Source organism: Leucopleurus acutus (genome assembly GCF_964270905.1).
Source record: "Leucopleurus acutus genome assembly, chromosome: 9".
NCBI lineage: Eukaryota > Metazoa > Chordata > Mammalia > Artiodactyla > Delphinidae > Leucopleurus > Leucopleurus acutus.
This window is the reverse complement of record NC_139144.1, coordinates 87,379,850-87,405,432: the sequence shown is the minus strand read 5'-3', so window position 1 is coordinate 87,405,432 and position 25,583 is coordinate 87,379,850. Positions and strand designations below refer to the sequence as shown.

Genomic DNA, 25,583 nt, shown 5'->3' with positions numbered 1-25,583 from the left:
GCAAAGAAAAGAATCCTAAGACTGTAGCATTGCTGTGTTTCTGTTAAACAAGTCAGGAAAATTCCCTATAATGCCAAACTCTGGGACACAATTTCTAAAGTCTCTAGTCCCTGTTGCAGCCTCTCCTCTCCTGTAAAGAACTGAAAGAGAAGATTTGCCTCAGTAAAAAGAGGCAGTAGCTATCAATATTTATTGAAACTCTGAGAATAAGTTTAAATTGAACCAGACATGCAGAAGATAACAGAATAAGTCTTATTTCTAAAAGTATTAGTTTTCTTCCCATGGCTATAGATCTGATGGATTTTAACAAGTAATAATGAACATTTATGATTATATATGAATTTATCTTAGAGCAGTTTTGGGAACCAAGATTTCCCATATACCCCATACATCCCCTCTCCCCAGGCACAGGTCCCCCCCATTATCATCCCCCACCAGAGCAGTACGTTTGTTACGGTTGATGACCTACAAGGGCAGATCTTAATCACCTGAAGTCTTGACGGTGTACGTTCTTTGGGTTTGGACCAATGCATAATGACGGGTATCCCTCATTACAGTATCACGTAGAGTACTTTAACCACCCTGAAAATTCTCTGTGCTCCACCTGTTCATCCCCCTGCCCCTGCAACTCTCGCAACCACTGATCTTTTAACTGTGTCCATAGTTTTATGTCATATGGTTGGGATCATATGGTGTGTAGCCAGTAACTGTATTTCGAGTCAGACAATTTTTCTCTTATTTATGCTTCAAGGATAATACATGAGGGCCCAGCATTTTAGAGGCTTTTTTGAAGCAGAAAACTTGTCTGATTTCTTTTTTTTCTGTCAAGTGATTCTTGTGAGGATTTTACAATTTGGAGGGAAAAGTTATTCTTTTACACATGAGTATTGATTTTACATCTGTTGAACGGGAGCCCGGGCCTGATGGACACACAGAGCTGCTTTCGCCTCTCCTTTTTCACAGGCTGGCCCCTCTACCTGGTGTGCTCTCTCTCTCACTCCTGGAATGCCTAGTCAACTCTCCTAGACATCTATTGAAAACCTTGTTCCAACAATACCTGCTTGGGAAACCTTATTTGACCCTTTTCCGTCCGGACGGACTTCCGCTAGTGTCTTTGTTCACAGTTTAATGACCACACTTTTTGACCCTAACGTAATTATTGACTTACATGTCTGTCTCCCTTTTCTAGACACTGAGTTTTCTGGAGACAGGGCCTGGGTCATCTTCATGTCTGGAACCTAGTAGGTCTTCAATAATTATTTCTGGAACTGAACTTCACGTAATAAAATTGTGTTTTAGAATTTCTTTTCATTATATCAAAGTGATTTTATCTTTTTGAATTAGGATGAACTCACTATCCAAATTGAAAAAATGCATGATAGTATTCTACTGAATTACTTTTATGAGTCCAGTGGACTCTTTGGTCATCACAAAACCACTGATATTTTATCTTAATATTAGATAAATATCTCTAGATTGTGTGTTGCTAATTCTGTGATAAACCCGAGACTCTGAAGTTTATTTATCTGTTGCAAGGAGATTTAAGAAGAAACTAAGAGAAGACCCTTCTGTGCTTTGTAAACATGTCTCTTCAGGTCCTCGTGGTATGAGGTATTTTCTTAGATTGAGTTCCCCTGAGAGAGACATGGATGCCTGTACCTGTAGTTTATTTGCAAGGTGAGGAAAATACCAGAAGCACCAATAGTGTGTTACCAAGCCAGTTCCCACAGTGGGCAGCTGGAGCCCAGCTTTGCTGGGCCTCTGGGAGGCAGACTGAGGACCCTGCCTCACTGGATCCCACCTGAGGGTGAGGTCACCTGAGGGTGTAGAAGCTGGATCATTCACACATCCGCTCTGGTCAGCCCCTGTTTGAGGGCAGGAGGAGGGTGTTGCCATTCATTTCCAGTACTCTCCCTGCCCTGCGGGCCCCCTGTGCACGCATGTGGCACAGCCCTCGGGCGGAGAGGTGCAGTGATGGGCCAGCAGTGGCAGGCGTAGCAGGGAGCCCAGAGGAGAAGCCCCTCTGGGGAGTGTGGATGGGGGCAAGTGGTGCCTGGTGCAGACAGAGCCGTGTGGCTGCTTATTTGACAGTTCAGTCCTTTGCATCATGACATATCCAGATGGAGAGAGAAAAATAATTAAGCACAGTATTTTCTCCTGTTTGAACTAGGATAGTTCTATGGAAGGGAGATTTATGAAAAATCCTTTAGATTGAGTAGGCCTTACAACCCCCTGCTTGAACTTTGGTACCTAACTGCTTCTTCTGTCTTTGGATTGCTCTAATTATTATATATAAAGTTCTTCTTTATACTCAGTAGGCGTCTGTCTGATGGTGACTTTGGCCCGTGTTCCCGGTTTTGGAGCAAGGCGCAAAGCCCCACTACATCTGCTTGTTCCGTACATTCTCATTGAATCTTCAGAAGAAGCCTGGCAGGTGGGTGTCATTTACCTCCCTTTTGCAGATGAGGCGACTGAGATTTAGCAACTGGAGATCCTCAGTGTTTTTAGAAACGAAATGATTTGCCAGGGTCATGTTGTAACAAGTAATGCTGACTGTCTACAGTGGCCCTTCGGCAGGGGGAAGGGGAGCAGGATGACACTTGACAGAACAAGTTCCAGAATCCTCAGCGCTGCACAGAAAACCTACTCTTCATCTCCCTTAATCCAACATATACCTTGAAATAGGGCGGGAGGTAGGGACAGGAAGGTTGCCTGCTTATCATACGCATACCTGCTCCCTTCCTCCTCTTCTCCGAAAATGTCACCGACTTCAGACTGGAGTTTCTTACGGCTGGTTAATTGTAATCTGTTCATTGAGGCCTCTTGGTATAGAGCACTCATTGAGTCTATGTAGGGAAAGCAAATGATACTCAGACTCTGCACATACACATGTATGTTGGGTCTCTGTGCATTGCACAGAGTAAAGACTTAATAAATGTTTGCTGACTTCTGAAGTAGCAGGCAGTGGTCTTTGAAACTGGGAAATAGGGGGTAACTGTAGGAGTGCCTTTCACACACCATGCACTGGCTGTGTGGCGAAAGGGTCCTGAGGCTGGATTGGATGGAGACAGCATAGCTGGAGTAGTACCTAGTGATCGATGATCAAAAAGTCATGTAAAGTCATACAGTAAAAGCCAGGCCGAGTGTTAAGTACGAAGGACAAAACTATAAATGGGATAGGGGAGGTAAAGTCAGAGACCAACAGGGATTGGAATTAAGAGTAGATTCCAATGCAAGAAGCCATTCTGGACCAGAGACATAGACCAAGGCGTGACAGTAAGGTTAAATCTGGGCAAACCCCATATCTAGCCTTTCCACTTACAGGAATATACCCTAGAGAAACTTTGGAACGTGTATAAAGAGACAAGTGCAGGAAGACACCACTATTTAACTTTTGTGGATGCAGAAATAAGTGGCAAAAATATGAAGACATCCATGGATCGATACACCCTAAATTTAGAATAGTAGTTTGAGCTGAGCCCATTTTTTCTTGCTAATATATGATTTAATGGTCCTCAATCATCTTTAGAGGTGACACTGTCTAGCATCCTATTCTCAGTAATAGGTATGGGTTTTGGGTTTTGAGTGTGTGCTTGTTTTATTGGCTAATAGGGCTGATAGAAACTGGCAGGTGGGGCTGGAAGGACTAATCTCCCTTTGTCAGCCGAGGCGACTGGGAGGCAGGGGTGGAAATCCCGTGGCTGGTGATGGGACTGAGAATAAGAATCAGGATTTTCTGACTGCTTGCTCAGTACTCCCTGCACCACACCGTGTGTCCTCCCCTAATGAAGGCTCTTTTCTGTAGATTTATGTCACTGCTACCATGTCCTTAACCCTTTTTGGTGTCCTCCATTAGAGCACTTCAGAGGACTCTGGTGCTTTAAGGTATCATTATTAAACCATGGCAGTTGCATAGATCATCAAACCTTAGTGCATTTTTCTTTTGTTAAAATATATTAGGGTCCACCCACATTTACTTTTTTTCCCTCCAAGGTGTTTTATAAGTCGGCCTCAACATTATGTGGGTCATTTGTTCTGAAAAATCGTCGTAGGATAAATTCTTAAAAGTTGTCCAGGGCTTCCCTGGTGGCGCAGTGGTTGAGAGTCCGCCTGCCGATGCAGGGGACGCGGGTTCGTGCCCCGGTCCGAGAGGATCCCACATGCCGCGGAGCGGCTAGGCGTGTGAGCCGTGGCTGCTGGGTCTACGCGTCCGGAGCCTGCGCTCCGCAGCGGGAGAGGCCACAACAGTGAGAGGCCCGCGTACCGCAAAAAAAAAAAAAAAAAGTTGTTCAGTGGTTAAGACTCACCTTCCAGTGCAGGGGGTGTGGGTTCAGTCCCTGGTTGGGGAGCTAAGACCCCACATGCCTCGAGGCCAAAAAACCAAAACATAAAACAGAAACAATATTGTAACAAATTCAATAAAGACTTTAAAATATGGTCCCCATCAAAAAAATCTCTAAAAAAAAATTGTCAATAATTAAATAATTTCAATAGGAAAAGTGTTAGTGATCCTAAGCCCTCAAGCTGACATCCATTTATACTAACACAGCACTACATTCGGTTAGAAACTGACATAACTGCTTCAAGGAGTAGCATAGTTACCATGACATGAGGTAAAAAGACATTATGTTCCCTGTAATATGACTCTTTGTCCACTGTTTTTGAGCTGTTGTAGCCTCTGTACACAGAGTTTAAGACCACAATCAAAAACAAAAAATACCATGATCCGGTAACAAAATATCTTTTTTAAAAATAACTTTATTTATTTATATTTGGCTGCATTGGGTCTTCATTGCTGTGCACTAGTTGACGCGAGCGGGGGCTACTATTCATTGCGGTGTGAGGGCTTCTCTTGTTGCGGAGCACGGACTCTAGGCGCACCGGCTTCAGTATAGTTGTGGCACACGGGCTCAGTAGTTGTGGCACGCGGGCTCAATAGTTGTGGCTCATGGCTCTAGAGCGTAGGCTCAGTAGTTGTGGCACACGGGCTTAGTTGCTCCGCGGCATGTGGCATCTTCCCGGACCAGGGCTCAAACCCGTGTCCCCTGCATTGGCAGGCGGTCTCCTAAGCACTGCGCCACCAGGGAAGTCCCCAAAATATCTCTTAAATTCTGTTTAATGCAAAACAATCAAAGAGTATATAGACAAATCAATGGAAACCATGTATTTTTGAAGGTTAAATGCCTAAAGTTATCAGTGTAGTGAACTAACAAACCCCAAGTATTGTGAAATGAGAACTTACGGACAGCATGCTCCAGCTCTAAAACCACAGTGATGTCCACTGGGTACTTTCGTCCTTTGGTGTGTAGCTGGCCTTCAGATGCTCCATATACAAATACATAGTAGTACTTCTTAAATGCTAAGAAATGCCGCATACCAAAAATTGGGGTATTGAAAGAAACTGCCTGTCAAGCTGAGATGTCTTATTTCAGCTGGGAGTATGGGTGTATTTGAAATAGAAACAGGTAGAGGGTGTGTATGTGTGTGTCTGTGTATTTGAAATGGAAACAGGTAGAGGGTGTATGTGTGTGTGTGTGTGTGTGTGTGTGTGTATTTGAAATGGAAACAGGTAGAGGGTGTGTATGTGTGTGTGTGTGTATTTGAAATGGAAACGGGTAGAGGGTGTGTGTGTGTGTGTGTGTGTGTGTGTGTGTGTGTGTGTATGTGTGTGTGGTGGCCAGGTTAATTGAAAAAAGAAAAGAAAACCAGTTTGTTACAATTTCTTAAAGGTGTACATGCGGGTAAACCCCTCTTTCCCTTTCTCCTTTCTCCTCAGCTCTGAGACTTATCGTTTAGTTTTAATTTTATTCACAGCCACTGAGCTTTTACTTCTTATAATTTGTTATACCTTTTTGTAGCATAGAATGGGTAATTGATATATTGCTTAGCTAGCTTGTAATCAGTGGTGAATAATGTTCAACATCCTATTTGTAGAGAATGATCATCCTTTAGTAATCTGTAGTCTTCTGCTGTTACAGGTGTGCTTAAAATTTAGATGACTGCTTCTAACCAAAGAAATCATCCCTTAGCTGACTCTGCCTGGAAAAGCTGAAATATATCATTGGGGTATTTCTAGTTCATTCAGTGTTAATACTCCTCTGATGCCTAAAATAGTTTCGGGTGTAGTTCTGTCTGCACTCGAGGAATCGTGGTCTTTATAATTTGTTTTAGTAGTAACAGTGAATTTTTAGGACATGAACTTTACAACAGTAAAAAAAAATATTCCACATATTTTCATAGTAACATTTTCTGTTTCATTGTTTCATGAGGATGACTGGAAAACTCATTTGACATTTTTTCAAACACACTAATCAGTGGTGCTCTCAAATTTCTCTCCCTTTTTTTCTCCCTTTTGCCAGCAGATGGCGTCTTACTGTTTCCTATCTCTTTTCCACTTTCTTTTCCTTCTTATTCCTTTCCTTCCTCCCTGCCCCCCTTGGCAAACATTTGTCACAAGAATGGATGCTGTTATTTTAAAAAGTCTGACTGTGACATGTTGTCTTTTCAAAAAGACAAGAAGGAAATGAAACAGGTTTTCATTGCTTAAGGCAATAATACAACTGGTTAATTTTCTCTGCCAACATATCCTTTAGAAGCAGATGCTACCTTTAAGTTTGGCTTTGTAATTCTATTATGTTGCTTTGCATGTAGATGGCTCCTCTTTTCTCTTTTAGGTAGATGGGTACCTTTTGTTAATTTTTACCTTTTTTTAAGTATTAGGCTATTTTCCAAAGAAAAATTCTTTGATGTACAGATAAATAGATTAAAATACATTTGTGCTTAGTTTTGGGAGTAAAACTGATAACAGTGATTTGGGCTAGTCATTGTGAATATGAAGTACCCATAAAGACTTATGATCGGGTAGAAAACATATACAACTTAGTGAAAGATTGTTAATGACTGGAATAGGATTTAATTAATATGTATTATAAAACCAGACTGCATGTGGGACAGTGTGTCTGAGTTAATTAAATATTCTAAGGAATAGTACAAACCCCACACCCCTTATCCCTTTTCCTGTCCTTTCTCCATCACTAAATAGTTATTAAATGTTTCCAGAATGAATATTACAGAAAAAAACAAGTATATGACATTGTCTTTGCCGTCAAGGATACAATCTTACTGAATGTAATTTGTTAGTCCACTTTCCTGCTATAGGAAGAATATTAGGGTGAGCTCATTTCCTCTTTGACATACTATTACCTCTCATCTCTGCTTGTCTAAATCCAGGTTTCAGGTCTGCCATATTCTTCATGATTATCTTAATTCTCCCCCCAGCCCTCTCCACTTACCTGCTCCACCTCCAAAAACAGTGGTCTCACACTCCTCTGAACATCCTTAATGTTTATGTAAACCCTTTTCTTGGCCTTGTTACTTACTACTTTGTAGTATAGTTACTTACAGTTGCTGAACTTAAAGCATCTTGATTCTCAGTAGTTCTCAGCACAATACCCTGCATAGAAATGCTTTTCATTAAGTGATTTACTGAATGCTTGTTGGATATTAACTTTATAAGTGCATGGGCTTTTAGAATCAATCAGACCTGGGTTTGAAACTCAGCTCTGTGATTTTGGCCAAGCCTTAACCTCTCTGAATTTCAGTTTTTTCATCTGCAAGCTGGGGCTGATAAGGACTACTTGATAGAGATGTTGTTCAGATAAAAACCAATGGTGTAGGTAAAACACAGTGCCTGGGACGTAGTAGCTGCTCAGTAAATCTTGGTGTGTGTCCACGTGTCCTCCCAAGACATACACACATATATACATACACGCATGGTGTATGTGCAAGATGCTGGGCACTAGAAGAAAGTCAGAACCATACAGGTCCTATGTCCATTGTGCTTAAAGAGGAAATAAAGCCATGCAGGTAGAAAACGATGGTGCTATTGGGACATTAGAGACAGAGCACCGTGGGAGTTCACTCCTTTCTCCCCGAGAAGAATGGATATGGTTTATGGAAAGTTTCGATACAAAAGGTGGCAATTGTGCAGAAAGTAAAAGAATGGGTAGGGCTTGAATGGGTGGAGCTGGAGTCTAGAGTGGTAGATAAATATTTTAAAAGGTGTGTCTTTTCAAAAACTATTGTTGTGCAGTAGAACTTTCTGGTCGAAGACTGAGATTGGAGATGGATATCCCTACTGATCTGCAAATAGTTTTCTTAGAAACTTGCCAAGTGCCTATGTGTGTTCTCAGATGGCCTATTCTTTTTGGTTCAGGTGTGGTAGTTACTACCAGGAATGTTGGAAATGATAAAATAGCTTGGCAGCAACTTCGCTAGTACTGTAGCTTTGGTATTTTATGGTGCTACATTGGGCATATTACCCATGGATGTGGAGAAGAAGAAATTAACTTGGTGACTGTCCCTAAAGAGCTGCGTGGTTCACCCCTCTCCTTTTCCTCAACCCCTGCTTAGCTCTGCTGCTCCAAGGAGAACCTGCAGGAGCTGGAGGGGGTGCTGCACTGCCACTGGGGGTGCAAGAGAGGATGTTAAACCCATCTGCTCTAGAGCTATACAATAGATGAGAGATTTCTGTATAGAAATGTGTTTAGCAGAAACTGCATTTGAGGACAGGCACTTCTTTGGAATTGGCAGGTGGCTGATGTATCTTATATAAAGTAATGAGGTTCCACTGACCTGTGGCCAGGAAGGGGCTGGTCTCTCCTGGCCAGTCACCTTTCTTTCCCCCACCTTCAAATGCTCTCCATTTCTTCTACTGTTTAAATAGGAAATCAAGGTGCTAGAATCCCCCAGGGTTATGGGTATGAAGGTTGTGGGCGTGTGAATGGGTCAGGGCTCTGCCCTTCATGGACCCTAACCCTTTCCTCTCCCAGTTTTGGAGAAATCATCCCCAACGGTTTTTTCATCCCTTTTTCAAGACCACAAGGCCACAACCTTCATACCCATAGCACTGGGGAATATTCTAGCACCTAATTCCTTTTGTCCCCAGTTTAAGAATGCAAAGGTTTTCCAGAGTAGTCTACCCCATACCTGGAGAATTCTCTTTTGTTCTAAAACTCTAGCCAAAAAAAATGTGTTTACAACTGCTAACATTTATTGTGTACTTACTTGGAGTCAGATGCTTTTCCAGAAGACCATTAAGTATCTTCATTTTAATATACCTAACAACCCTGGAAGATATAATTCCCATTTTAATATCTAAGTAAATTGTGGCTTATGGGGTTTGACCAAGACGCCTGCAGCTAGTGAGTAGAAGAATCTGAATGTGAACTTAGATCTTTGATTACTAAACTGTGGAAGGTGGATGCTGAGTTCTCACTTTGCCAATGACTGTTTCCTCTTGGGTATGTTTCTTAAATGTATTTCCTTATCTTAAGAAAAATCAGTGTAGTAGAGTAGTTACATTCCAAAGTATCCTTCTGTGTAAAAAAAAGTCTGTGATCTTACTGACTGCTGCTTTACTTCCAATCTTTTCCAGCAAGAAAAATGATGCTGAAATTGTAAAGTGTACAGAACTGCAGCAGTGTCTTGGGAAGTGTAGCTCAGTGTGGAGGAGATAGCCAGTGATGACTGTTATAAATTAGTGGTTCTCAAACTCTCTAGTTTGCTGAAGGAGCTTGCAAATATCTCAGAAGACCTCAGTGTTTACTAACTGTTGACAAATCATACAGAATTTAAAAGGGATTGAAGACAGGAGAAGAACAACCTTTTTCCAAATTTTAAATAAAGCAAGAGGTTCTGGAGGCCAAATGCATGCTCTGGCTATTGATCACCAACGAAACATAGAGTTCAATAGATGATGTGTGAACGTTTTGAAAAGTATATGGTATTAGTAGGTCCAGTATGAGTTCACTAAAGGACAAATAATATAAAACTAACTTTGTTTCCTTCTGTGAAAACGTTCACATATTAAGGGTACGTTGTTGACTTGTTTTGTCTTGATTTTACTGAAGCATTTGACCAAAAATTCTATGAAGACAGTTATGTGTTGATTAGATCAGTGGTTTCCTTTTTATCCCCCCTCCCCGCTCCCGCCCTGCTTCCCCACCCCTTGCCATATTCTCAGCTCACTTCATGCCTATCCGAAGGGAACTACTGAGAAAAGAGCCCAGGTAAAAAAGCTCATCCAGGTCTGCTGCAGCCGCTCCCTAGACTGGGATTTGAGAAAAACTAACAGACGTTTTCCAACTTTTGCGGGGGCAGGGAATCCTTTCATCAAATGAAATGAAACTCTACCATATAAAACAGATAAAGTGTGGGCTTCCCCGGTGGCGCAGTGGTTGAGAGTCCACCTGCCGATGCAGGGGACACGGGTTCGTGCCCCGGTCCGGGAGGATCCCACATGCCGCGGAGCGGCTGGGCCCGTGAGCCATGGCCGCTGAGCCTGCGCGTCCGGAGCCTGTGCTCCGCAACGGGAGAGGCCACAACAGTGAGAGGCCCGCGCACCGCAAAAAAAAAAAAAAATTAAAAAAAAGAAAACAGATAAAGTGACATTTCCTAGTACTATAAATTTTTTTGGAGTTTACATTTATAATGTTTACTGAAGAGTCAGCAAGAGCAATGAAGCTCTTAAGATATAGCGAAACACTAAAAAGTCTGGTGTTGATAATTGTATAATAATAGCTGTATTCACATGATCAGCTGTGTTTAATAAACTTATATACTTTGCTTTAAATGCATCATATTTTAAAAAAAAATCTGTTCTCACAGATAATTACTTGCAAATTGTAACAAGAGTTTTTTGTTTTTGTTTTGTTTTTAAATAACTTGCCTTGGGATCCCAGGATGTTTTTCAATTCAACCAATCTAAGGTAGGGAATATTTGTTTCAAAATCGTAACCCTGTAACTAAACGTATGGAAACAACAGGTCACATTCCTTATCATAAATCTAAAGTCATACAGGAAACATCTAATTCTTAGAATAAATATTTACCCTCTCTCAAGTAGGGTATTATCACAAAGGACTTTCTACTGCGATGAAAGCAAGGCCGACCAGATGCCCCCTGTGCCTCACCTGCATTTAATGGCAGCCGACACTGGGGTGCGGTCTGTATTCATGTGCTTACTTGAACAACCTCTTGAGAGCGAGCAGACTGTGCACACAGTATTTTTCACACGACCGGGTGGAGCTACAGCTTCCCTTCCCAGTGTCACACTTACAAGAAGTCCACATGTGCACGTGGAGGTGGCAGGGGAGCCTACCACAGGGATCGCCTGCATCTCCCAGATAGGATCTTTGACACGTGATGCTGTGTGTCCGCAGTCGGTGAGAAGCTTGCGTATAAACCATTTCAGTGTCATTAAAAAAAAATTACAGTTTTTAAAATATCTAAAATGTATTTGAACACTAGAAACAGATGGTGGTGTATCCTTGGAGGGTTTCCATAGTAGAGTCTTTTTAAAAACATTAGTCTGATGTCGACTGGATGCTGATTATGTTAGGAAAAATGTTTGGTTCCCTGTGGAATATGGAGATAGAGTTGGGGACAGCCAGGTAGTGCAGGTGAGAAAAATACAACAATTCAGGAAGTGCATTTATGTACACAAAAGAAAGAACAAAGTAACTTTGAGTAGAAAGCAGGGGATGACCTCTTCTTGCCAGGAGCACAGGGAAGGGTTCCTGGAATAAAAGACATTTGTGGAGGCCCTTGAGAACACATACAGGACTTGGGTATGAGAATATTAAGGAGAAGAGATGTTGTTCTAGGGCACCACATCTTTTGGGAAAGTGTAATTGTAGAGAAAGATGATGTAGATATCACTATCCTCTTAGATTACCTTCTTCATTAATAAATTAGCTCTATATACATTTAAAAATATAATCCATTCTCAATAAATTCAAAGAGAGATCCTTTTCATATATTTATATATGCCTGGGGTTTCTTTCAAAGTCATTACTGTGAGACAGTGATTTACTTGTTCTTTAGACCTTTCCAGTGATACTTTGCCCAACCTGGCTTCCACTTTAAGACCTACCTGCATCATAAATGTGCCCTAAAACTGACCTCTGCAAGAGTTATAGCCATTCATTTGTTCAGTTGTTCACCCACGCTGGTATATTGAACAACTGTTAACGTGCCAGGTCCTGGAGAGTTCTAGGCACCCAGCAGTGAACAGGTCCAAACTGGACAGGTGGATTGGATGCCTGGAAACCACCTGAAGTTCTTATCATTAAACTTACCATTAAAAAGATAACAGTGCAACTTTCACTACAAACTGATAACAGCATAAAGAGTACACCTCCCAGAGCTTTTACATTTTAACAGGGATCAAAGCTTTGCTTCGAACTGCTTCTAATCAGGCAGCGTGTAAGGGGAGTTGTGGTTTGAGCTCTGGGACTTTTCCGGCTTATATGGCTTTTTTGAGCAGCAGGGTTAAAGGTGGGGACTGGCTCTGATAGTATTCCTCCCAGAAAAGGAGCTTAAAGAAAGCCCTACTGCGCAGGGAAAATCAGTTAGATATCCCATAATGGAACAGAGCTCTTGTTATAATTTTGCCTTTTGGGGGTGCCAGAGAGCCGAACACAGAGAAGGGAGGAGTATAGCATAGGGCAGGTGCACAGGGTGCCCTGCTGTCGGTAGCCGGGCAAGTCACTTACCCTCTGGATGCAGCTATAAATAGGGCTAATAACGACGATAGTACCCACCTCAAAGAATTGTTGAGGGTCAAATAAGTTAATATATACAGAGCATTTAGAATTGTGCTTGCCATAGAGTGTAAGCATTATATTAAAGTTAGCTGTTATTTCTTTTAGCTATGTGTTTTGGCAGTTGGTTGGTTTTCTGAGAACATATGAGAGATACGCAGTAAGAGTGGATAAGAAGATAGTTCCAGTGAGGATGGTTAATTCCTTCCTTCCCCCCCTCCTACTCCACAGACCCTAGAGTTACTTGTTTTGTGAGGTAGTAACATCATATTTGAATGTATGACCTTGAAAAATTATGATTAAGTAGTTCTGGGCAAAGCTCTAGTGGTTGGAAAATAAATCAGGCCTCCCACACATACCTGCACAGCCAAGAATTCGTTTGCCCCGGGAGCCGTGGGCGGGCGGGAATGGAGGCAAGCGCACACCCGGGCTTACGTGAACTCTCTGTTCTGGCTTGAGACCGTGGTGTCACCTTCTTCCTCCGCTCACCAGTGCTTTCTGGTCATTTCTCTTCATTCTCAATTCTAGAGAAACAAATATTTTAATTCTTTTAAAAATGCTTTTCTCTCTCTCCTTTCCCCGACTCCAGGGAACTTCCACCCCGCCCCCCGCCCCCTTCCTGCTTGTTTGTTCGCTAAAGTTTGGGTCTTTATTTGTCCCTTGGTATTGCACTTGTGCAGCTTTCTCCCAAGCCCAGGAAGGCAACATGCAGCGTAAGATGATGAACTGTAGGGCTCCCTGCATGGATCCCGAGTTTCAGGGTCTGGGGCAAGGCCCTCTAGAAATGTCCTGGAATTTTCTGTTAGTTCTTGTAACCAGGGATAGAGGCCCCCTGCCTTTGCACTGGGGCATATCCCAGGTCCTCCTGCAGGCTGTCTCTTGTCTGTATCCTGGGGAGACTGGTGAGGGGTTTTTCCGCACAGCACTGCAGAGAGGGGCTTGTTTTCCCGTTCCTGTGAAGTGCGCCACATCGGGACATGTGGTCTGCGAGACCTTCAGTTATTCCTGGCTTGGTTCATGTTTTTATTGTTAGCCTGTTTAGCCTTCAGTCCTATTGTCCTAGTTAAGTCCTGTCATTAGAGCAGGTGTGTTCTCTTTCTGAGTGTGAGAGGGGGCCTGTTTCGGGGCCTACCCTGGAGGAGGCATCCTGGGAGAGGGTGGCAAGAGGCCTCTCAGGCCTTGGGAAATCTCCTTGGTGGGAGCTAAGCTTAGAAAGTTACTTAACCTTTCTGAGCCTACATACTCACACCTCCCGTCCATTTAAATCTACCCATGGGTTGTTCTAAAGGTGAACATGGGGACTTCTCTGGTGGTCCAGTGGAAAAGAATCTGCCTTCCAATGCAGGGGACTCGGGTTCGATCCCTGGTCAGAGAACTAAGATCCCACATGCTGCAGGGCAACTAAGCCTGCGTGCCACAACTACTGAGCCTGCGCGCCTCAACTAGAGAGCCCACGTGCCACAAACTACAGAGCCCACACACCCTCAAGCCTGCACGCCACAACTAGAGAGAAGCCTGGGCGCTGCAACCAAAGATCCCTCATACTGCAGCTAAGACCTGACACAGCCACACATACATACACACATACATACATACATAAACAAACAAACTTTTAATAAATAAATAAAAGGTGAATGTGAAACTGTGTGGGATGTAGCCAGCTCTCAGTAACGGCCCCTTTCCCTCCATTTCCTTGTTGGACTATGGAACCCAGGTTTATTGTGGGGATAGTAGGTATTGGGCAGATTCTTCCTAATGACCTGACCAGGTGTCAGGATGGGAGACTGATATTTGGGGGGCCTTTGCCCTTCAGTCAGGGTCCAGGTGGGTCTTCCTGAAAGAAGCATCCTTCTCCCTCGTGGCCGGCTGAGGAGTTGGAGCAGGGGGCGGGCCGCAAAAATCCACTTTGAATTTTGCCACTTTATTTCCCCACTGGTTTGCTCAGATATAGGGAGGAACTGGCAAAATTAAAAATAAAAAAGGTTTTGTTTTGAAAATTCTACTCTATTGACAAACAGCCTCAGATCAAGAGTAACCACCAGACATCCTGTTCCTCAGCATGTTTGCTGGTCGCTCCTGGGGCAGCCGCCCTGCTCGGGTGTTGCTGTGCTCAGGGCTCTGCACGGGCATTTTTCACCTTGAAGCATATCCGTGTCCTCTGTCACTCAGCCCAGGCCACCTCTTACTGCCACTGTAAAACCTGTAGGCTGAAAAGAAATCAATATGATCAAAGCTGCATCTGGCCAGTCTGTTGCACCATCCTGCCCTTTTCCATTTTACAAATCTAGCATTTTTTTTGGTAAAAAGATATGCTAATATAAGTTTATCGATAGTATGACTTGATGTTAGGCCAGAACACTTCTGCTGTCCTCTGAAATACATATATATCTCAAAGCTATTTTTTTAAGTCTCATGAAGTGCAATAAAGACTTCATTCACTCCTAGAGACTTCCCTGGTGGTGCAGTGGTTGAGAATCCACCTGCCAATGCAGGGGACACGGATTCGATCCCTGGTCCGGGAAGATCCCACATGCCACGGAGCAGCTAAGCCCATGCACCACAACTACTGAGCCTGTGCTCTAGAGCCCGTGAGCCACAACTACTGAGCCCATGGCGCCGCAACTACTGAAGCCCGTGTGCCTAGAGCCTGTGCTCCGCAACAAAAGCCACCGCAATGAGATGCCCGCGCACCGCAATGAAAAGTAGCCCACGTTCACCGCAACTAGAGAAAGCCTGCGCACTGCAATGAAGACCTGACGCAGCCATAAATAAATAAATAAATAAATAAAAAGACTTCATTCACTCCTAGACTAACGTTCTCATGGAGACAGTTTACCGTGCCTCCCTCTGTAAAAAGGAAACAGGGCAGCAGTTCATATGCAGATAACCCGCCACCCACTGCGAGGAGGTCAGCATCCTCCTCAGCCTTGCCCCATAGCCGCGGGAATTGGCCAGGTGGGTGCCCACAGAGCCCAGACCCGTTCTGTTGCCACCCAGGGCAGCAGCATGGGAAAGAAGGTGGGACTTAAGGAAGCGGGCTGTGCGGAAGGCAAGGGTGGCAACGTGTTCATAGTCATCTGTCGGGGGAAGACGTTGGCGCTGATGCAGAGCCAGGCTCTGGCAGACAGTTTTCTGGTCTCAGGTGTGGGTTCACCTGTCGTCATCTGTTCTTTGGGAAGGGTGCTGGTGCGGTTTATAGAAATCCTCCCAAAGAGTAATCATGGTCATTAGCAATGGTTCTGTAGTTCCCAGATGTATTCACCTGCCCGTCACTGCCCTGTCACTCCCCGAGGCCATCAGAATGGCCCTTCACATGCTCGTCGTGTTTTGAGAATTGCCACTGGTGGTGTGCAGAGCAGATTAATCGGGTGTAGATGCTTAGGAAAGCAAGAACTGCTGGTAAAGCCTTGCATGAATCAGGAAAAGTTTGAAGACAGAGTTCTGTTTCTGGTATGCAGAGTTTCAGCATAAAGGCTTACAAAGTATTGCTGGGGTCTTTTGGCAGTAGTGGCGCTGTACTTGCTTTAGTGATATACTTATTCCAAACTTGAGGAAAATGCCATGGGCGCATTTTCTGCAGGCTTCCCGGTAACTATGGAAGATTTTTTAAAAATATTTTTTAAACTTTTGGGAAAATTATTTGTATTATTAAATAGCATAGTAAATATGTGTATTTAGATACATAAATAAAAGCAAAATATTGGGACTGTTTCTAAACAGCTATTAATAATTAGATCAAAACATACCTAAAATGATAAACCTTAAAGCCACAGTAATTCATGTCTTTCTGTGTAGAAAATGTTCATTCAAATTAACTTCTCTCCCAATGTCAGAATTCCTTCTGCAATGTGCATAAGATGTGATTTTTTTTTTTTTTTTTTTTTTTTTTTGCGGTACGCCGGCCTCTCACTGTTGTGGCCTCTCCCGTTGCGGAGCACAGGCTCTGGACGCGCAGGCTCAGTGGCCATGGCTCACGGGCCCAGGCGCTCCACGGCACGTGGGATCTTCCCTGACCGGGGCACGAACCCGTGTCCCCTGCATCGGCAGGCGGACTCTCAACCACTGCGCCACCAGGGAAGCCCAAAGATGTGAAAATTTAGGCATCATCTTCTTTCTCTTCACTTCCCTCCTCTCCTCTTCCTTCCTTCACCTTCCAGCTGATGCTGTGTCCAGGTCACTATGGCAGGCACTGCAGATACACAGGTAAGTACTCATGACCCCTCCCTCAGGGGCCTCCCAGTCTAAAAGTATGTACAACTGGATGAGGATGTGCAGGGAGGAGGCGTGTGAGGTTACCTGGGTGAGGGGCCCGCTCTCAGCCTGTTTGGAGGAAGAGAGACAGCATACGATTCACAGAGGTTATGTGGAAGCTGAGATTTCAAGCCTGAAGGGGTGGCCTAGAAATGAAAAGGCATCCCAGGCATGGTACTTGTGTGAGAGTCGTGAAACCACGTTTGGGGAGCGGCATGCAGCCTGGCATAGCTGTGGTGCTTGATGCTGGGGAGGAGCAGGGTAGCAGGATGAGGCTGTCTCAGCAGTGATGGCAGCTCACCGCTTTGCAAAAAAAAAAAAAGAAAGAAAAATTGTTCTCTGGCTGAGAACTGTATTTTGTTAGAAAGTGTTTCCTTGTATTGTGCCAAGTCTGTCTCCTTTTCTGTTTTACCTTTGAGTTCAAGCCGCAGGAGCAGCCCAGAATGAGCCTGCCTCCTCTTTGCCACCTGCCTTTATGTGTAAGTGGTGTTTTGCTTCTTTAAATCTTGCCCCAGGCTGTGTATACCTTTGTCCTTCTTAATAGGTTTTGGTTAATAGTTTGTTTCCTTAATATAACCCAATGATAATTCCAGTTGGTCCTTTTAGAATCTACAGACAATTGATTGTGATTGCCTAGATTGATCTCACAGATCTCCAAAGCAGCTGTTGCTGCTGTACTCTCTTGTCTGTCGGCCTGTTTCTGCCAGGTTCCTCCCTCTGTGGTTTCACAGGATCCCAGAGGGCAGGAAGCAATCAGAGGTGTTAGTCCAGCGTCTCCCCCGCTTCTTCCCCACCACAGCATTTCCTTTTGGTCATCTTATGGCTTTAGAGAAACAAAAAGTAGACCTTTCTCACACATATGCCGGGGATCCTTGTCCTGGAGGAACAGTATTTTTCTTTACAATCTTAAAACTATTATCTTTTACTTTAGAAGCAAACTAAGAAAGAAATACGTACCTGTGAAATGTTAATAAAAATTAATTAGGATTGAACTAAAATAGCTTAGAAGTTAAGGGTTGAGAGAGGCATGTTAAAGCTCAGGTTACATTTTCACATGAATTAACTGTAATTTGAAAATATCAGTTATGTTCTGAATGAGAGATTTGGCCATGTGTGTAATGTGAGACCCCTGTGTCTGAAAGTGCAGGGTTTGGGTGGGTCCTAGAGAGAGATTCTCAAAGCCTGTTTGTTGATGGCAGCCGGTAATGTCGGTACCTGTAAGCAATCATTCGTCAACCACTCTTAACCCCTTGATAAAAATTCTGTACTTTTCCAAGCCGGTGCCATGGTTGTCTGTGGATTATCCTCTTTACAAAAAAAGGACGAGATGGAAAAGGTTCAGTAATTTTGGTTCTTTCACACCCTCACCTAGTGCTGAAGCCAGGAGCTTACCCTATAGCTGTGATCCTCTGTGCGAACCATTCTTCCATGTGGGGAAAGGATGAGTGAAGAAGAGGGAGAATAAAAAGAAAACCATATGTGGTTGCTCAAGTAGAAGTTTCAGATCTAATCAGTTAGCTGAGGATGCCCCAGAAGAGACTGTTTGCTTATTGCTGGGATTTAAGTGTCCTACGCCGTGGAGGGCAAATTCTTATTTTTAATGTAAGAGTAAGAAAACAGTTAGTCTTCAGTGCAGTAGTTTCAGTCTCCGTCAGTGGTACTTATCGAGGGAATAGTAGGGAGAGGGGAAGGAGGGAGGATAATAAATATTCTACCACTGTGTACTCAAATGGTGGTCCATAGACCGGTGGCAGCAGCATCACCAGGGAGCCTACTAGAAATGCAGAGTCTCAAGCCCCAACCCAGTGCTTCTGAATCAGAATCTGCATTTTAACAGACCCCCTGGCAATTCCTGTGCACACTGAAGTTTGAGAAGGACTGCTCTAGTGGGTGATGACAGTACCTGATTCACCATGAGCGATTTACCTGTCTTAGCACACTTTGAGAAAAGCTGAACAAATAAGGCATATCCGCCCAAAGTATTAAATGTTGAGAATCAGAGTTTAATTTTGTTTGTCACGGTTGACTAAACAGCAAATCCTGTTTAGGGGAGGACGGGGTTCTGTGTACTGCACAGATGACGTGCCCCATGGCTTGGATAGCAAGTGAAGAGCTGCTTCCCTGCCCTAGAGTGGAATTGTTTCCATGACAACAGTTACGAGCTGTGATCTCCCCCTACCTCCCCCCCACCCCATTAACCAACAGAGCAGAGAATAAAAAGAATACTTAAAAATGTTTTTTTAGAATTCGTCATGTCCATTTTTTACATCATGTTATCATCATGGGTTTCTCAGGGGAAAAGTCTGTGCAGAAAAGCGTAGCTTCCTCAGTGATGTGCCCCTTCTGGGCTAAGCTCAAACGGGCACAGCTGACAAATGTCAGCGTTGGACCATGTTGGCCTAAGCCTGATTTTAAGAAGAATACTTGTGTTTGGTGTTTATCCTGCTGTACATCAACAGATCTTCAAGTGGAAAATCTTCATGTTAAATAGTCATTAACTCCCATGGCCACATGTATTCAATGATCTTTCTCTTCACTTCGAGGAGCCTTTTATTTTCAGAGTAAACGAAAAATGCTAATACATAGTGGTGACCAGTGTCACAAGTACTTGAATATTCAATTATTTTGTAATGTGATGTGACGATGTTTTTGCCTGTTCGGTCTTTTCCACTGTCTGTGATTATCATATATTACTTCTTCATAGCTAAAAATCCACTAAGTTTTCTTTTATAAAAGTAATCATTGAAAAAAAAAACCCTTTAGTGATAAAAAGATTGACTGCTAAAATCAGCCATTAAATGAGTTAGAGCTAATCCTAGGGTATTGTCTTAAAGTTTCATGAAGAATCTGTCAGCTTTTTAGCAGCACTGCTGTGTGGCACTGCTGCACTCCAGTCCAAGCCCCTGTAATTTCCTGCCTGGGCTGTTTCAGAAGCTTAATAACTGATCTTGCTGCTCCCTCCCTTGCTCCTGCTTCAGTCTGTTCTCAACGCAGTAGCCAGATCATGTTTGCCTCTGCCCCAAACACCTCTGTTGCATTGCAGGGCCCTCAAAATAAAAGCCAAAGGCCTTTGGGTACCCTAACAAGGTCACTGTTTACCTCTCTGACCCCACATCCTACTACTGTCTCCCATGCATGCCGCAGGTCATACAGGCCACACTTCTGTCTCAGGGCCTTTGCACTTGCTGATCCTCTGTCTGGAACTGTCTTTCCCAAGATGTCTACATGACTCTTTTCCAAAAGAGTCATGGTCTTTGTTCATGTGTCAGTTTCTCAGTGAGGCGTTCCTTGACCATCCTATTTAAAATTTAACACCCCCCCCAACATATTTTACATTTTACAAGCATACCTCATTTGATTGTACTTTGCTTTATTGCATTTTGCTTTATTGTGCTTTGCAAAGGTTGTCTTTTTACAAATTGAATGTTTCTGGCAACTCTGTGTGAGATGATGGTTAGCATTTTATTGCAATAAAGAATTTTTAAATTAAAGTAGGTATGTTGTTGTTTTTTTTAGACATAATGCTATTGCACACTTAATAGACTACAGTCTAGTGTAAGCATAACTTCTGTATTCACTGGGAAACCAAAAATGTGTGTGACTTGCTTTATTGAGGTCTGGAACCAGACCTGCACTGTCTCCAAGGTATACCTGTACTTAACATATGTTCACTGTTTGTCTCCTCCTAGAACGTTACCTCCTTGAGAAGCAGGGGTTTTGTCTTGTTCATTCTGTGTCCACAGCACCTAGAACCATGCCTGGCTTATTCAGGTGCATGCTGTTTGTTGAATGAGTGAGTGAAGTTGGCCCTTTCTAGCCCCCGATGACTAGATGTGAATGTAGAGTCAAGGGCACTGTTTTGTTCGGTTTTGTTCTCATTCTCATTACATAAGAGGACTGCAATGTTAGAACATCTTTAAAGTGTAAACCACAGCTGTGAGCCATTTAAAACATTCTGTGCAGCGAGTTAGGAAATGTCGATTAGTTGTTGATTTGTAAGATAAATGGGAGAATGACACAGTCAGTACACACCAGGTCTCCTGTGTGCCACATGTGCAGAGTCAGGCCCCAGGGACAGGAGGAGGTGCCGTGTGTGGAGCCTCCTTCAGAGAGCTGCACACTTTGCTGCTGTCGGCCCCGTAGTCGTGGAGGCATCCCACAGCAAACTCAAAGCCTTTCACGCCCCCCTCCGAGGACCACTGCTTTGGGTGCTTGTGCACATGCGTGCATGTATATTTATTTGTTTTCCAGTGTGGTCTCAGCAAGGGTTTCCTTTGGCCGCAATTTATGTTTTCCTTTTTGCTTATAGTGTTTCTGAGTAGCCCACTGCTACAAGTCCTGTCTGCAGAGGTGCTACTCAAATGTATCTTGAACTTTGTGCCGTTTCTCTTTTAGTATCTTAAGATTTATTTTGGCTACGGAAGGCTAGGAAACAGTAAAGTTACGGAAGTGAGTTAGACCGTGCCCATCTAATTATTGACCCCCCCAGGGGCAGGACACATCAGGGAGGATGGAGCCCATTCAGGAAAGCCATATGGTCTGCCTGGCAAAACGATCCCTGTTTTGGCGATGGATGCAGCAGGTTCTAACGGTCCAAAGCCATCATTCATTCATGAAAATATCTCTTGAGTGTCCACTGTTGTGGAACATGCTAATAAAATGAGCACAGTACTCACCTTTATGGAGCATCTTACAGTCTAGTGAGAGACATAAACGTAAATTAAATAATCACATAAATGTGTAATTATAAACGGTAGTAAGTGCTACAACGGAGAAGATCAAGATGCTATGGGAGCTTAAGATAAGGGAACGTCCTAGTCTGGGGTCCTGTGACATATGAGCTAGGAGCTGCAGATGACTAGGCACGTATGTGCTTTGTGGGGAAGGTGCAGAGTATGTGCATTCGTTTCTAGCCAGAGGAAACAAGGTGTGCAAAATCTCTGAAGTGTTGAGGGATCTGTGCATTTAAGAGAGTAAAAGGAGACCAGTGTGGCTGAAATGTGAGGGAGATGGGAAGAGTGTGCACAGAGGAGGCTGGAGGGGTGAGCTGGGCCAGACCAAGGCTTGAGAGTCAGCTCTCGGGTATTTATCATCAGACCCATGCAGAGCATTAAAGGAGTCGAAGTAGGGCTGAGCCATGACCTGTTTTCTATTTTTAAATGTTTACTCTGGACACTTTGTGGATAATAGATTGGAAGGGAGGAAGCGGAAGCTGGGAAAATAGCAAGAAGTGTTTTGTGTTTGTCCAGGAAATGAACGATAGCAGCTTCGACTAGGATGGTGGTAGTGGAGGAGATAGGAGAACACTTGTCTGGAGAGAGAATATTGGAGGCCACTGGCATCTGGACTGTGATTGCTCTGACATGCTCACCCAACCATCTGCTGTTAATTTGGCTTCATCTGCCTGTATGGTACCCACACCTGGGATTTCAGGAAGTATTTATTGACCAAAGAAATGTGAGTATGTTGGTCAAGCTGGATGGAGCAAGTGTCCAGCTGTCTGATGACATATTTTTCATGGGAAATGAATCCATAGGCTTTGTGGCTTATCCGTCAATCTTTTATGAGCTTTGTTAACGTGAATCAGTATTGATAAACATGATCATTTTTGGCACCTTAGTGAGATAGACTTTTGGAGCCAGCAGAGGGAGGGACAGAACCTGGACAGTTGTGAGTTCCCCGAGGTAAATGTCCCCTGGTGGAGACTCTCTGAACTGCTCCCTTTCCTAAGCAACACCCTCTTTTTTGATGGATGCTTTTCCATTATCATTTTTAAGTAAATCTGTACTATCAATAGCTGTATTCACCAATTGTTTCTATCTTTAGAACAGAAATTATTTCACCCAGTGGGGAAGGGTGCTGCCACCTAAAAAAGAATTTCAGAGGGAACGTAGTTTGGAAAGGCATATTAAATGTAGAATGATTCAGAGTCAAGGAGAATCTTACCCTACATCGTTTCCCTATGCATCTATCTTTTTATTATTATGCCATGTTGATTTCTTTTGAAATCATAAAATATTTGTTTTTCAAATCTCCTTTTATCGATACATGTAATGATACTGTCTTAATGGTTTTATTTAGGAACTCAGTAAAGTTAGGCAGTTGAAATAATTCACTAAAGTTTAACGAAGCCCTGTTGGTACTCTCAAGTCTGGAAGATATCAAACAATGATATAAAACATTATGTGTGCATTTGTGACCACTCACTAACAATATTTTCCTCATCTTTTGCAGGAGAAAATGGAAAAAACGGAGGTACTTTTAATGGAACAGAATAAACCACTGAACAGGTAACTACATTATCAGGGGTTGTGTACACATTAATTAGAGTTAATATTTGTGAAGTCCTTAGAAGGTTACCTGGCACGCAGTAAATAACTACATGAGTGTTTGCTACTATTAAGTTCCTTTAGCTGTACCTGAGCCTAAACTAAACCAGTCATACATCCAAAAACTACCCAGCAAAAACAAACCATTTGCCCCTAAAGCAAGTGTGAACATCACATGGTCTCTGTGTGACCTGTTACAGTGGCCTGAGAAACTTAATTTCTTAATCTTTGAGCACTCTAAGTAGTTGAATACCCATTCACTTTTGGTTTTGAGCACTCAATTCGTGATGACCTTGTGTCAGATCAGTTTGTTTTTTGAAACAAAACAAGCTTCTTTACAGTTCTTGAAGAGCTTATCATTTGTGGAGATGGCTTACGTTTACAGGTAGCCACTGAAATGGCTTGTGGATAGTTAGTAAAGATGGAGAGCATGGCCTTAAGAACAGAACTCACATTTTCTGATGATGCCGAGATTACTTGGAGTAAGAAGTTTCAGACTATTGACGCTGCCCAGGCACTGCCTTCACATCACAAAACTGTCGGTGTTATTAAGACCTACTGACACATTCAGCAAACATTGATAAGGGGCCTATTACGTGCCTAGTGCTGTGCTTGGCCTTGAGATTGCAAAGTTGAACATGTCACCTTTCTCCTCACCCACCCTGTACTGGTTCCTGCCTTCTTTACCTCGCTGGGGGGGAGACTGGGGTCTCCTGGCCAGAGTGATGCTCTAGAGCCCACCTTCCCTCCCACCTTCAGCTCTTCTGTCTCCCCCGGCTCCACTCCCTCCACTCTTTATTCAGGGTGGGGAGAAAAACTCTGGGAGTGGAGGCCCCGCAGGCTGCTTTGGTAGTGTTAGATGTTTCTCTAGAAGGCTTGCTTTCCCTGGACTTCTGTGTCATAGTTCACATAGTTCATTTTAAATATTCCGTGGTTTTGTGTTTTGCCATGCTTCCCCTCTGGCATTTGGGGATATTATTATCTTTGGAAGTTACTTTTCTATTCAGAAGTGTGACATTATTAACTTGAGGGAGGCGGGCACTAGTGGTGTGCTCCATGTGTCAGTGGTTCTCATAACCTTTTTTTTTTTTTTAATTTTAATTTTCGGTACGCGGGCCTCTCACTGTTGCAGCCTCTCCTGTTGCGGAGCACAGGCTCCGGACGCGCAGGCCCAGCGGCCATGGCTCATGGGCCCAGCCGCTCCGCGGCATGTGGGATCTTCCCGGACCAGGGCACAAACCCATGTCCCCTGCATCGGCAGGCGGACTCTCAACCACTGCGCCACCAGGGAAGCCCTCTCATACCTTTTTATTGGAACCCACAGGAAGAAATACGTGTCACGTTAGGACCCAGTGCACGCACTTGCACACGTGGATGTATGGTTTCCCGATACATCTTCACTATATGTGAGTGTGATAGAATTTTCTAGTCTATTGTATTCTCTATCACTTTTTCTTTTTCTCTTTTTTCTCTCTTCATTTAAACGTTCCTCATAACCTACCAAATGGGTTTCATAACCTACTAGTCAATAGTGCTTTGACAGACTTGCTGTATTTTTGTGCTATGGTAGGGGCACCCGCTTTCTTGCCTTTCTGTCCACATTCTGTGGTAAGGTGTGTGTATCTTTTATCCCTAAACACCCCGCCCCCGAACTTGCCTTAACTTAGTTCTTTATGTGTGAAACTCTCCCTCGTTTGTAATTTAGCTTATGTTTCTGTTTTGTCACATACCATTCACTCCTCAACTTTCTTTGTTTGAACTTTGACATTCCTCTCCTGACCAATAGACAAGAATTACTATTTCAAATGAAATAGATACCTCTGTGCTATTCGATCTTGCATATTAAATATAATTTTTAAAAAGTAACACATGTATTTTTCATTAATTTCAGTGTTTACTAAACTTTCATAGTGTGCAGGAAAGCTCGTATATTGGAATGCATTGAAGTTACCCACTTTAATCACTTAATCTCCTTAAGCATTTTTAGGATTTCTGGCTCAGCATCTCATAAACTGAAAGCGTTCATGCTATATCACTCAGTCAGGGAGCTGATATGCAATGAGGGAAAAGAATTTCATGGTAAAACTTGATTCCTTACCTTCATGTGTTCTTTCTTAATGGGACTATATAAAATGATAGTTTAGTAAAGCACCCAACAAGCCAGGATCTATTCAAAACTTTTGGAAATGATAATTCACTCTTCCAAGATAGTTAAGAACTTCATTTTAAATGTTGTAGGTTTGCGGCTTGATTTGTTAGATGAGAGATACATTTGGTTCTAGTTTTAAGGCTAGTGCTGGAAAATCAAGAAGCTAAAATCTATTGCTTAATCTGTTTTGAACCCTTATCACAATATCGTGGTGACTTCTGTGCAGTGCTAGCAAAATTCTCACTGATT

General features: G+C 43.2%; 1 long non-coding RNA gene across 3 annotated transcripts in view; it reads left to right on the top strand.

Annotated features, from left to right (window-relative positions):
• The window catches only part of LOC309966089, a 198,599-nt gene that overhangs the window by 85,374 nt on the left and 87,642 nt on the right, over positions 1-25,583 (top strand). For all 3 annotated transcript variants that reach the window (XR_014326429.1, XR_014326430.1, XR_014326431.1), the window contains one exon: positions 23,091-23,146. This is a non-coding gene — a long non-coding RNA (uncharacterized lncRNA). The remainder of the gene's footprint in view (positions 1-23,090; positions 23,147-25,583) is intronic.